Genomic DNA, 15,158 nt, shown 5'->3' with positions numbered 1-15,158 from the left:
AGAGGCGGCGGACGGAGACGAGAAAGAAAAGGCATGAGGATGGGTGGTAGGACCGAGCCGGAATGAACCATGTGCATGCTCTCTCTCCCTCTATCTCTTCGCTCTCTTGTACACTCACACACACACACACACACACACACACACACACACACACACACACACACAGCGAGAGTGAGCAGTCTGGGGAGGAGAGTCGCGAGACAGAGTCGGCGAAAGGATTCCTCTTCCCAGAAAACGCTGAAAGGGGAAGTGATACTTAAAGGTTAGATAGAACAGGTAAGGGAGAGTGTGTGTGTGTGTGTGTGTGTGTGTGTGTGTGAGAGAGAGAGAGAGCGAGAGACATAAAGAGCGAATGAGTCAGAAAGAGCCACAAAAAATAAAAAGAGCGAGCATCGAGCCATGGAATCAGTGCTTGCAGCCGGGGCCACAGTGCCTGTGAAGCATACCAGTATGCTGCCTCACCGAAGGGAGAGGAGGGGGGGGGGGCGGCACACACACACACACACACACACACACACACACACACACACCATGCACACACACACACACACACACACACACACACACACACAGCGTGCACTCACACACACACACACACTGGCATGCATTGCATACACAAAACAGTGACACACTCATTTGCCTTTCCTTACACCCGAGCCTATACTTACTTTTTTTTTTTTTTTTACTTGAACCTGCAGGTCCGAAGCAGGTTGGCGAGGGAAAAAATGCACACACACACTCTCACACACACTCTGTCTCACACACACACACACGCACAAATCCAAGTTAAAGGACAAAACGCCTGCTGATCTCTTGTCTCGCTCCGCTTTCTCTCTTCCTCGCCCTTTTTCCTTCGCATTGTTTTCTCTGTCTTTCAATCACATGCAGAGCTGGAAAGGAGGGAAGACAGGAAAAAACCATAACCCCCCCCACCACCTCCTCCACCCCCCACCTCCTCCTCCTTCTCCCCAATATTAGCACTCCACCTCTTTCTCTCAATCTTTCCTTTACTCTTTCTTTTCCCCCCTCTGGCTCTTTTTTCTCTTCTCGTGTTGATCGGCTGCGTTTCTTTTTTCTCTTTAAATGAAAAAAGGGGGAAAGAAATATCATCCATTAATTTGCCTCACAGCTGTAATCGCTTACAGCCAGAGGCCCACTTTTCCTCTGTATCAGACAGGAGAGAGGGAGAGAGAGAGAGGTGAGGAGGGGGGAGGAGGAGGGAGGGAAGGAGGTAGAGAGAAAGTAGTCCTCCTTTCGTTGTTTTTTCCACCTTGCCGTTGTCCGTTTTCCACCCATAAAACAAATCCTCTGTTCTCTCCTGCATGCAAGTAGGAGAAAAAAACAAAAAACAAAAAAATCCACTTTTCCAGTCCTTGCACTCTCTTTTCTTTCTTTCCTCTTACTCTGCGTCTCACACGAGCCGACATCATTCACACTACCGCTTCAGAGGAGGAAGGGGAGACAGACCGACCGAGAGAGAGAGAGAGAGAGAGAGAGAGAGAGAGAGAGAGAGAGAGGGGGAGAGAGGGGGAGAGAAAGAGTGTGAGAGAGAAGGGACCATAGAAACATTGCTACATGATGTGCTTTGGCTTATAGAGGCTACATTTAATCTCCACTGGCTCCCCCAGGCTTTGGTATGAGAGAGAGAGAGAGAGAAAGAGAGGTAGTGAGAGAGAGGGAGGGAGGAAGGAGAGAAAGAGGAGAGATGATGGGGGAGGGACAGATGGAGCAGAGAAGGAGAGCGACGACGTACAACCGGCTGCGGGCTCAAATCAGCGACGGGGCCCGGAGAGACTGGGAAAAGGGGAGGAAAAAAAAGAGAGAAAAATCCCTGAGACCACACTGCCCTCTTGCTTTTCTTCGGCTCCCTCCCGCCCCGACTGACTGACTGATCGACCGACTGTGTCTGCACCCCGGCTAATCTCCAATCCTCTTTGACTGCTGTCTGGCAGACGGCGCATTGTGCCGTTTTTCTATCTCTATACAGCTGCAGTTGCCGGAGAAAACCGTGCATCTGGATCCACGGCTCTCTGCTCCCCCCACCACCAGCACCAGCACCACTGAAAAACACTGACGCCACCACTTTTAAAATCTCCCTGTTGACACACGTACAAACACACACACACACACACACACACATACACACACACACACAGTGCAGCTATCCTCATTTACCACCTGCTTTGTGTCCAGATAGAGCCAGTCTTCACTAATATTAGCCGGCTTTAACCACGAGCTCCTGCAGCAGGCAGACAAAGGCTCACACACTCCTGCACACACACACACACACACACACACACACACACACACACACACACACACACACACACACACGTGCACAATGTATGCACACACACATTAAGTACACAGGTATAGATTTACACCAACTATGCACAAACAGAAAAAAAAATGCTGTGAAATGTAAATAATCAAGATTCATTTTGGTGCAAAAACTTTGCATCCAGGTGAGTGACGGCTCATCGCCGCTGATTTACCGATGCCGTTTCACTCTCTGTAAGTGTTTGTTATCTGCCGGTAATGGCCGGGAATCGGCCCCGGCTAGCCAAGTAGTACATCAACAGAGACCCAGATCTGTCACGCTAGCCCACGCATCCCAGAAAACAGCAGCAGCACTGCAAATAAGCACACAGCACCGGGCCGCAGAGCCGGAGAGGTACAAAACAAACACACACTGTGGATGCTGCGTACGTGTGTGTGTGTGTGTGTGTGTGAGCACCGAGCAGGCCAGGGTGAAAAGCAGAACACACTCGCTGTATAGCTTAAGCATCGGCGCTTTGTCCAGAGTGATTGACAGCTGTCACATCTGATCGATGGGACGAAGGGAAGAGGCGTCGCACAGGTCACGGGGTCATTGCTATGGCAACGGTGCTGATGCAATTTAGCAAGAGGGCTGGGCAATATATTTAAATTACGCAATAATCGTGATATGAGACTAGACATCGTCTTTTGGACATCGTAAAATCGTGTTGTCTTTTACTGGTTTTTAACCCTTTAACACCGCGATCCTCATTTTTCTTGTGTTACATTCACACGGCTTTCACAAACCTTTCAAACCTGTGAACACTGATTTCTTTTAAAAAAGCACAAGAAAAACATGATGAGCAACTTGGCAAGAAATGTATAAATGAAATTAAATTAGTAGAGGACGAGGAAATGATTTGAAAATTAACTAGCGGGGGGGCTATTGTCAAAAAACAGGGTAAAAATGTCAGAAAACTGTATTTATAATTCCCCTTATTATATATTTAAAATTATGTGACAAAAATGAAAAAAAATGCACTTTCTTAGGATGATCTTTTCTTGTTTTACTTTGTTTTTTTTACTTTCAGGAAAATTTCTAGTAAATTTACAATTTTGTTTGCTATTTTTTTGGGCCATTTCTTGTTAAGTTGCTCATTGCTCTCTTCCCATATTGTTTAAGAGAAATCAAGCCAGGCTGAATGTTTTAACTTTATGAACTTATCAAGACTGTTCTAGCTGTTTTTGATTTTCTCCATATCACCCAGCAAACTTATTACTACTGGATTTCTGCAACAATTGTTATGTTTTATGTTATTACGAGTATTTCAAACTTTAATTTTAGGTATACTTTATCTAAAACAAAAAAACAACAACAACAAAAAACTACTTCATCCCCTCTTTTTTCTGAGGTTGTATCTTACATTTTGAACACTGTCATATATTCTTATTCTGTGACAACTTATTAACATTTGTTGACTTTTTATTTAGAGAACAAAAGGTTCCTATCATTGTCTCTATTTAGACTGCAAAAACTTTCAAGCCTAATATCTCCAAACCAATCAGAACGCAGATTTGACCTTATAATACGAAGGCTGCAATTTGTGGATCGATGGAAGGAGGGAAAAAAAAAAAGAAGCAGAAAATAGGGAGGAAAATGAAGGACAAGACAGACCGCACGAACCCCACAAAGCTGGATGCCCTCACTTTCTGCTCTGGTTTGGATTAATGCATCACGCAGCACTCGCACACTCACACACACAGACATGTGCATGCACACACACACATCTAAAAACCAGCAGTCCTGCACCTCACTTTAGGATTGCCGCATATACCAATAAAATAAAAAGAAATCACCTGTTTCATATCCTCCATCATTTGCCAAGTCACCAAATATGAACCTGCAACAGCTGGACACTTCACAGAGGTAACCAACAGGGGGCAGTCTTTTGCTCCTCTACCTATTACCTCGGCTACACACACACTCACACACACACTCACACACACACACACACGCACAGACACGTCCTGGTAGACGGGAAGGCGGGCGACTGCCAGGCCTCTGTATGTTCTCAGTATATACCATGTAAAGGTTAACACACACACACACACACACACACACACACACACACACACACACACACACACACACACACACACACACACACACACAGTGCTGCTGTGCTGGGAGTGTTAGAGGCTGTAAATCCAGCAGAGACAGGCCACCTTCATTCTCATACTCCCACCAGCTAAAAAATACTACATTTCTAAGAGCAGAGCTGAAGACGGAGTTCTTCTTGGTGGTGAAATGTCAGATGGAGTTAAAGAGAAAGAGCATCAGAAGCTGCTCGGATTGATTTCAGCTCAGATTCACAGTAAAATACGAGTTGATCCTACTAAAAATAATCTTTCAAACCGACTGCCTTTAAAAAAGACAGTAAAAATAACTATTAGTCTTAATTTAAGTTTATTTTATATATATCCTGACGTTAAGTTTACTCAAAATTTAGACATATTTGCCTAATTTTGAAAAGTGGTTGCAACAAGTTTAACTAAATCAGTCCTCCTAAGTTCAAACAAATTTAATTAATAATAATAATAAAACTTTATTTCTAGAATATAGTGAAACATATGGATATACATACACCTACATATATGCATAAAGACAAACATATATGTAAGCATACTTAAATAGACACATATCTGTTCATGCACACACACACACACACACACACACACACACACACACACACACACAAAATAACAAGCAAAGTTAACTGCTGCTGGTTACAAAGTAACATTTATATATTCTTAGCTGTATTTACTTAATTTTGTGACTTTGTTGCAAGTTTAAAATGACAAGTGAAATTACCTTGTTCTTCTTTCAGTGTTTAACACGTTTTACTTTGTTGCTCTGAGCTGAAACTCTTTTTTAACATTGGAGCTTGAAAAGCTCCTGATGTAAAGTGAGAAAAGAGAGAATTGTTTTAATGTTCTTAAATATGTAAAATTACTTTAGCACACTTTTTTCTGCTGTTAGTAGTTGTTTTTGTCATTTTTATGATTAGTGGATTTATACATTTGAGAATTTGGGAGTGTAGTAGGAAATGTTTTTATAATATTACAGATTCATCTCTGTAAAATCTGACAAGTTGATCTTCCTTAAAATAATCTTGGAAACTTATTGCCTGGATAAAGTTAAGTAAATACAGCTATTAATCTTAATTTATGTTTTATATCTAAATGTTAAGTTCACTGAACTTAATTTTGTGAAGTTGTTGCAACTTAAAAATAACATCTGAAATTACCTCGCTCTTTTTTCAGTGTCAGCAACTTCAGTAAATCAAGTTAATCTGACTTAATTTGAAGATTTCGCCAATGATGAAGGAGATCTGTGAGTTCGGTTTTGTTAAAATGTTTTAGAAAATACAAATATGGTTGACTAGTTTGGGACCAGCAGAATACAAATATAAAGCTTATTAAACTTGACTGATAGAAGTTTCTTAAACTTATAATGACTGATGAAATTAAACTTGTCATTTTTAAGCTGCTTCACAAAATTAAGTCAATTTAACTAAAATCTAAGTAAAGTTAACATTTAGATGTAAACATAAATTAAGTTGGTCATATTTACTGACATTTTTAAAGGCAATGGGTGTCCTAGATGTCTTTAAGTAAAATCAAGGTGTCAGATTTTACAGTGTAAGTCACTTTTTATTACACTGAAAAGTTTGAAATGATTCACAATGAACGTGGGAAATAAACAAATAATGAATCTGATAAATGTGTTTAAAAAGCCAACACAATGAAATGTTGTATTATTTGAAGAATTTTCTGTGCGTCGATGTCATTGTTAATTTCCAGCAGATTTCCCATTCCTCCCTGACTGTCACAATATTTCACGAGTCAGACATTTTGACAGCAGCAGTTTCCACGCAGTCTGCGTCTGCTGATTGGAAATATTGTGACAAGAATTGTTCACGGTGACAACTGATTTTACCGCGTGGAAACGGACGCTGCTGTCTGAGACTCCTGTTCCAGTCTCAAACTCTTTTCTTTTTTCCTCTTTTGTGCCTGATATCTTTTACAAGCCGCTTTTCTGTCATCACACGCGCACAACAAGAGCTGAAGCTGCCGGACTTCTTCCACACAACCATCAGCGATAATGAGGTTATCAGTGAGCGGAGAATAAAACGTCACCTCGGAGTGGAAGCGAACTGATGTTTGAGACGCAGATCGTGGTTAAAAGCTCTCACATGTCAGTGCCATCAGCTCTGAAACAATACGCAGCTTCTGATCTACCTGGCTGCTACACACACAGCAACTCTTTACTGACGTCAGATCAGCCGGATAAACACTGCTCTGCTGACAACTGACACACACATAAACACACACCTGCAGTAAGGGGCCACAGATTATCAGCCTGGCCGATTATTGGAGACAATATTTGGCGATTTGCCGATAACCTGTGTCAGAGCGTTATTTTAACAATCGCAGATAAAACTGATGAATTAGGGAGTAAAACCTCAGGGAGCTATTTTCATTTATTCATTTTTTATTTACATTTTCACTTGACTTTATCAAAAAAAGTTGCAGGGAACTTTCTGTATACGATGCTGAAAGTTTTGATTTTGATTTTGTTAAAGGCGTTTACACAAAGTTTTGTGTCAGAGTTTTGTTTTATTCCAAATTTTAAATATTGACACAAAGTTTTTCATTTTTGCTGTAAATGCATATCGGTTCCAAATATTGTTTATCGGTCTCGTAAACTACTAATAATCAGTGTCGGCCCTGAAAAACTAAATCGGTCGACCTCGTCTGAACACAAACAACAACATAAAGAGATGCCAGTTTTGGACTTTTGCTGCTAAGGGACTGTTCCTAATTTATCAGAGTAGGAGAGCAGATGGTGCACCCTCCCTGGGGGGAAATGCATGACGCCCTCTTACAGAAAATAACCATATTTCACAGTTTCTGGCTGTGATAAATGCTGTGATTAGGGATATTTTTTACAGAAAACAACCTTTCACACACAAGTTTGGGGGTTCTGAAGGTATTTAAAATAAATACAAAACACAACCATTTAAAGTCAAACTGCCAAATCAAAAACATAATGCCTTCCCCAGTGCTTCACTTCTACGCCCCCTCTCCTCTCACTCATAACCGACAGTCCCTAAACTAACCAGCCAATCCACTTCTACAGCATGGTCACTACATCTTAATAACGCACTGGTAATAATATATATGAAGTAATTAGAGATAAAACAATTAGTTAGTTGCCTGAAAATGTTTAGTCAATAATTGATTATTTGTTGAAGTAAACTGTCAAGCAGGAAAAACAAAAACAAACAAACAAAACTCAACTTTTTTTTCATGAACGTGAATATTGCAGCTTTTCTGTGTCACTAAATTCTAATATCTTTTGATTTTGGGCTAAAATTCAAACAAGATAAGCAACTCAAAGGCATCATTTGGGGGAAACCGTGATGGGTTTTCCTCACATTTGATGGACCAAATGATTAAATCAATTATTTAAAAAAAAAAAACAGGCAGATTAATCAATAATAAAAGTTTTGTTTTTGCAGCCATAACAATACATAAAAATCAAAACTCCAGCAGGAATAAAAATCAGATGAAAACACTCAACGCATCTTTTTTAAGATCATATTTTGTCCTGTAAAAGATAGATAAACAAAAAAGACAAAGAAGATTTATATTTTTATATGTACCCATAAATATCAGTATCAGTCTGCAGAGACCTGAGATGCACGAAGACACACACACACACACACACACACACACACACACACACACACACTTGGACTAACACACTGGCGTCACAGACCCAAAAGCAGAAACCCTCCATCAGCAAACAGTCTGGATTGTTATTGACTATGTGGAGCATACGCTATGTCTCGTTTTTTGCCTTTTTTTCTTTTTTTTTGTGAGACTCATACGGTAATAACATTTGATGGTATTGATCCAGCTGTGCAGAGCGCCATGCGTACCTCAGGGAAAGCTAGGAGGTTGTACAGTTATCTCCCGGGGTGTAATTCTCAACTATACAACCTACTACCTCAACCTGGGAGCAAGCAGACCTGGACACCAGGGCTTCATGGCTCGGGGGGGGTCAGGGATTTAAAAAAAAAAAAAAGGCGGACATTTGAAAACAAGGCTGAAAATTAAAGTTGATGCCTTTAATTCCTGACGCAATAGTGATTATAACATATTAGGAGCTGCTGTAGTGCTCCAACTTTGCATCTTAGATCTGCATACACAAAGCAGATAAACACCAAATCTTCTCCTTACATCACTGACCCCAAAACACACAAACGACTCCCCACCCCACGAAGGCTGATCAGATTTTCTCCCTTAAAGAGAAGCCTCGCAGTTGCTCATTTTTAAACTTTTAACATCTGGGAGGTAATGGCCATTTGTGAGAAAACAAGCGTCGCCACTATGCATTCTCTAATTGGGCCGATGTCTCCTTCATTAACACTAGAAAGGCCACGCTTCGGCTAATTGACTGCTGACTGAAATAGCTCTGTCTCCTCGAGAGTTTGCCACAAACTAACATTGGAAATGTGCACGTGGAAATGCGGGAGCTATAATTATATTTTCCTTCCTAATTGACTCGTCGCCGGCCTTTTCTTAACCCCTCAAAGTCTCTTTTTGGAGAAGACAAAGTGTGAAAAAAGTGTCAAAGAATCTGCACAACCTCGACACGACTCTGGGACACAAACACTGATATCTGAGATTTTTCAGAAGGTTGAAAACATGTTTTGGATTTGAATGAGAACCTAAAACTTTAAGATGAAATCTGATCCCGGGACAGACGGAGCATTCGTAGCGATGACTACTTCCTTGATCAGAGCGAAGCAGTGCTGCTGGTATGTGTGACAGGGAAATGGTTAATAAAGTTGGTGAGAGCTGGCGAGCGGCCCCGGCTGTATTTTCTGCTGATGCTGCTCGGGTCGTTGGAGCTGCACAGACGCAGACCTGTAGATACAAGCTTGTGGTGTCAGTTAACACAAGTTCGGATCTACGGGTTCGGGTTCTGTGAGCAGATGACTTCACACGTCCATCAGCGCGACGGGACGGAGGAAACGAGCAAAGCTTTTTCATACTTACAGCACCAGTTCAAGTTTGGCTCTGTCGTTTTAAAGCCTAACACACAAATGTTAACACCACTTATGCTGAAAATTAGATGCAGTTATTTTGCCTAATATTCAACAAAAATGATGAAGTCTCCTAATATCTAAAAAAAATCCCCCATTAGTGTTTTTTTCGAATATAACAAAGCAAAAGTGTTCAAATTAAAATAAAACACAACTGTCAGAAAGGTTATTTCCCACAATTACAAAATATTATTCACCACATAACAGACATTTTTTGGGTGATCATACTTCACTCAACGTCTTCACACGGTTTCTCCATATCCCACAATGCACTGCATTATTTCCAAGCCAACACACACTGAACTTCCTACCTCTCCTTTATTATTTGCTCACAGGTTGTTATTATTGTGCCAACACTTGTTTATCACGGCGCTCCCTCGCCGCCAGAGCGTCGTTTCACTGAGTGATAGGTGGAAAAATTCAAGTGGTGTTTTAAGAGGCGTGTGGCCGAGCTCAACGAGACAGAAGTAATGTAAACTCCTGAAAATAAATTGCAGGAAAATTGCTCTCATAAAAGGCTGTGTAGGAGTTTTGCTTCATTAACGCCGGTGGATATTTGACGGGACTTTGTGATGACACAGTCGCCTGACTGTACAGTAAACACTGTGAGTGATATCTGAAAATATGATCCTACGTGACTCCTTTGATTAGATTTTTTTTATGTTGTGTTTCAATTCAATTAGAAATAAAACCTAAAGTTACATAAAAGGTTGACAAGGTGAAGACTAAAAGTACACTGTAAAATCTGACAAGTTGATTTTACTTTTAAAAAACAGTCTAGGAAACAAATCGCCTTGAAAAAATGTAAGTAAATCCAAGTACTAGTCTTAATTTCTGTTTATTTTTATCTCATTTTTAAGTTTACTAAAAATGCAGTGACGTTTATTTGATTTTGAGAGGTTGTTGCATTTAAAAAGTTTAATTAAATCAATCTTTCCAAGTTTTAGCAACTTTAGTAAACCAAGTTTACTATATCTGCATTCTGCTGGTCACAAACTAGTCAATCATTTTTGTATTTTCTTAAAAATGTTAACGAAACAGAACTCGTAGATCTCCTAACGTCATCATTGGCTAAATCTTCTTTGTCAGGATCAGGTTAAGTCAGACTAACTTGATTTACTGAAGTTGCTGACACTTAAAAAAGAACAAGGTAATTTCACTTGTCATTTTTAGGTTGAAACAACTTCACAAAATTAAGTTAAGTAAACTTAACTCTTATATATAAAACAACTATCAATATTTATAGTCATATTTACTGTATTTTTCAAGGCCATTGGTTTCCAGGATTATTTTAAGGAAGATTAACTTGTCAGATTTTACAGTGATGAATCTGTAATATTGTAAAAACATTTCTTAACAGAACTACACTCCCAGATTCTCAAATACATGAACCCATTAATTGTTATAATTAAAAAACAACTAATAACAGCAGAAAAAATAAACAAATGGGCGACAAACCGCCTTCTGTTCTCTTGGACTTTTTTGTGTGATGAAGTAATTTTACATATTTGAGAACTTTAAAACAATTCTCTCTTCACTCGCTTCACATCACAAGCTTTTCAAGCTTTGCTCAAATGTTAAAACAGAGTTTCAGCACATTCCTGTCTAACGTGAATAGAGTCGTCGCTCTGCACCTCAGAGCGACAAAGTAAAACTTGTAAAACTCAGAGATGAGAAAAGAAAGAGTGAGTCGTCCAATTTCAACTTTCAGACTCCATCTGAAGTTCTCTTTCTCCCTCTCGTCCCCCCGCCTGAATTTAAATGAGACGTCTGACTTTGAAGCTGTTGCCAAGTTGCTTAAAGTATGTCAGTGGGTCTTTGCCAGCGAGGCTGAAAGACACCTTGAGATTGGCCCGAACAAAGAGGTCAGCGGGGTCCGCGAGCACCCTGCCAGCCAACGCTGCCACCACCTCTGCACCGATGTGTGTGTGTCCGTGTGTGTGTGTGAGGAAGACTCCCCGATGAGACCAGCTAAAGAGGGCCGCCACCTGCATTGTTCGGCACTTGAACAACACCGGCGGCCAAACCCAGCGGCGCTACCCGCCCAAATCTACCCAGCAACAGAGGTGATGTGTGTGTATGTGCAGAGGTAGCGAGGAGGGCGGGAGGGGGGGTCAACAGAGGTGAAGAAGTGAGAGGTGAGGAAGTGGTGTGTCGTTAGCACTTCATAATATCACACAGTGTAAACAGATAGCCCCGGCTAGCCCCCAACAGGTAGCGTTCAGTTTCGGGGCCCTTTCACCACAGCTAATGTTCGGTAAACATCGCAGCAAAAACCATGTGACAAACACAGCAAACATGACACAAGCAAAGTGGAAAAAGCTCATTGGTAGCACGATGACTTACCGCCTTTATGTTAAGTTTCCAAATGTGCTCTACTCTGCAGGGCCTACGGTGCTTGGCAGAAGGTATAGGCAGTCATGTCCACTGTGGCCCATCAGAAAAAACCCAACAAAAAAAAAAACCCCAGCTCAAACATGCAACTACAGTAACAAAACCAGCCCGAAAGGGAGCTCGGGGAGAGGGTGGGAAAGAGAGAGACAAAAGAAAAAAGCAAAAGGGAAGAGGGCTGGTGTGGGGATAGAGACGGAGGGGGAAAAAGTAAACGATAACAGCAAAACAAACTAGTTTCTTTTTGGTGTTTTTATAATTTCGCTTCACCGCACGCTAGTAATAATAACTATAAATAAGCGAGAGGTAATCTCTCAGCCTGTAAAAGCTGCTTCCCCTGCACTACGAGCAAATGACAAGCAACATCTGTTTGTAAGACAGCCAAAATCCCAGCCTTAAAAAAAAAAAAAAAATCGGAAAAAATTGGCTTGATTTTTCTCTCTTTTCTCAGTCTTGCAAACTGCAAACTCTCCTTGTCTGTTTGACTCGCTCACTCGCTCAGCTGAATAAGGCAAACAAAAAAGGGAAAGGGGAGTGTGGAAATTCGGCGAAGGGAAAATGCAGCCATGAAGCCATCCTCCTGTCACCCCTGAACCTCTCCCCTTCCCTTCTTCTCCTATCCCTTTTTTTCCCCTCCTCCTCCTCCTCCTCCCTGCACACTCCTTCTTCCTCTTCTTCCTCGTCTTACCCCCCCCACCACCACCAACACCTCCCAAAACGCAAGAGACAGTCCAGGTATAGCTACTACTCACTCAGTCCTTCTCTTCCCAAAACGCCCCACTACTCCGACACATAAACACTTGGACACACACACTTGTATCCTCGTCTCCCAGAGCGTCCCACACAGCCAGAAGCAGACTGACTGGCTCGCACGTACACACTCATGAACAAAAGTGCATATACAGAAATACACACACACACATGCACACATTTCTTGGAAAGCTTCCATGCACCAAAAACAAATACCAATCTTTAGTTAGCCTCAGCTGCGAATAGAAAAGAAGGAGTCATTTCGGGACTTGGCTCTGGTTTACTGAGGCACAGATACAGACCATTTCTCCATATGCCTGCCTTTCACAGCTCGGGAGCAGCTCCAGATTTGACTGTATCATAATACTGCGAAAAACCTCCTCTGTCACTGATATTTTCTAAGAACTTCCCCGCTCCAGTAACAGGACCGTGAGAGTGGCCGACATTCGGGCAAAACCAGAACGGCTGGACTTGTTTGTCGTGTTTTTTTAGTCGCAGAATTAATAGGTAGGGTCAGTTCTCCAAACGCTGGTGACAGCACATGAGCTCTGTTCCATTATAGGACATAAGTGGGTGCCAAGTGAATCAATACAGCACTCAGAGACACAGAGACAGCTTCAATTTAAGCTGCAGGAGCAAAGATACACATACTCCAGTGAGGTGCTGCAAGTTTACCCTGTTTGCCCAAATTAAATTCGAGTGGAGGGGAGAGATATTTCGCAGAATTAAAACTTGAAAGTACAACACGAGCCGTCTCCTTCCACGGAAAGCTGGACTCACCAAAATAAGCTCTTTCCCTCCCTCATCTCTTTGGTATTCTTTGGTTGGAGGCGTCACCGACTGGCTGGTTTGGTAAACAGGGGCATGCTGCATGCTGACATCACATTACAGGAATTCTGTCTATTCGAGTGTAAGGAATAGATCGCCCGAAATAAAATGGATCTACTCATCTGGGTAATTATGGATTCAGCTGCAGCCATGGGCTGAGACCCGAAGACCCGCCTGCATTCGTAACCAAATTTTAACTAAACTAAACCTTTTTTTTCCGAGGCAAAACTGACTGTATCATATTCGGCTTCATATTTCAGCACAACTGCCTCAAGCTCTAACTGAACATGAACTTTTTAAAACCTTTTTTTTTCCAAAAGCTAAACTTCTTATTAGTAAGGCCTATTACAAAACTTCCTCTACTGTCGGATCCGTAATTTTTCCACAGATCCTTATTACAAAACTGGAGTGTAATACTGGAATTACTGAAGCTCAGTTTTCCTAAAAGAAATAAATACTGTACAGTCTTTGGGGAAAAAGACTCAACAACAACTCCTAACAGCAGAGCTGTAATCGCCTATTTCAGGCTGTTCTTACAAACTGTTCGTATGTTTTCTAACCAAAAGTAACGAACCCAAATTCATACGTATCCCACGTATTTGAAAGGCTGTGATCATCATCAAGATTTTAACCATATCGATACCGTTACCAAGAATACAACAAGCTCATTTTACCTCCTGTGGATTACTGTGTTCTTTCTGTTTTTGTCCTCTGTGTATAAGTGTCTGTACCTGGTTTATATCTTTATACTTCTATATTGTTTAAGTGTTTTCTAGTGTCTGCATCTGGTTCATGTCATGTTTATCATTACAACTTCTATATTTTTTTATATTTCTATATTTGTTATTCTTTATTTTAAAGGCACAGACAATAATGTAGCACATCTCATCCCTTTGTATTCTGTGCAATGATAATAAAAGCTTCTTATTCTTATTGGTATTGATACTCTTATCGATATTTCTCGATACTAAAATAAAGACATGATAGGAGAGCTTCGGGAAAAAAAAATCTTGTTATTTTGTTTTTGCCTGAAACTGGTCTTCGTAATGATTTGTACAATTTCTCATGTGACACTGGGTATTTAAATCTTTGAAAATTATTTAGACAAACTTACAGGAGCTGCAGGTTTCTCCTCTGTCCTGTATAACTTATCTTTTTTTTTTTTTTGACTGACCCGACTTTCACAAACTGCAAGATTTCTCTACGATATAACTTATCATGCGAATCTTCACAGTTTTCTTCAAGTAAAAAAAAACAAAACAAATTAGAAGAACATCACTATAGTTCTTGTTAATTAATGTTGATTGTTATTAGGGCAGCTTAAACTTTATTTTCAGCATACCTATCAGCAGCTTTCTAGCAAACCTAAACCAACTTCACTCCACTGAAGTGAAGGGCTGTCTTTCAGGATAAACTTGGCAGCAGCTCTGTGACGTTCTGCTTTTTTTCCTCTCATCTCCCCTCGTTTCGTGACGGTAAACGGGCGGGACTTGGGTTTGACTTCCATCTACTGAGAACGGAGCAGAGGCTGCTGTTTTACTGACATCGTCCATGGCAGAGGGCAGCAACCTACAATCAAAAGAGCCATTCTTGCCCAAAAATAATTTAAAATACCTGTCTGGGGCCACAAAACATATTTGAGCCATGTAGTTAACGTAACACGGCCTACTGAGTCTAAATCAGTCCATCAACATTACATGTTTAAATTAGTATTTGTTAATATGTTTTACACAATGTGGCTACTCTACAGTG

General features: G+C 40.9%; 1 long non-coding RNA gene across 4 annotated transcripts in view; it reads right to left on the bottom strand.

Moving 5' to 3' along the window:
* LOC121943221 (uncharacterized) overlaps positions 1-15,158 on the bottom strand; it is a 137,498-nt gene that overhangs the window by 7,846 nt on the left and 114,494 nt on the right. The window contains exon 1 of one of the 4 annotated variants that reach the window (XR_015776752.1): positions 11,784-13,984. The exons of 2 other annotated variants lie outside the window; for them this stretch is intronic. This is a non-coding gene — a long non-coding RNA (uncharacterized LOC121943221). Of the gene's footprint in view, positions 1-668; positions 9,217-11,783; positions 13,985-15,158 lie in introns of those variants that run through there. One more of the 4 variants, XR_015776753.1, reaches the window with a different exon arrangement.

Source organism: Plectropomus leopardus, chromosome 6 (genome assembly GCF_026936395.1).
Source record: "Plectropomus leopardus strain MGB_pleo_1.0 chromosome 6, ASM2693639v1, whole genome shotgun sequence".
In the NCBI taxonomy this organism is placed as follows: Eukaryota; Metazoa; Chordata; class Actinopteri; order Perciformes; family Serranidae; genus Plectropomus; species Plectropomus leopardus.
The sequence above is the reverse complement of the archived record's forward strand: the minus strand, read 5'-3'. Positions and strand labels throughout refer to the sequence as shown.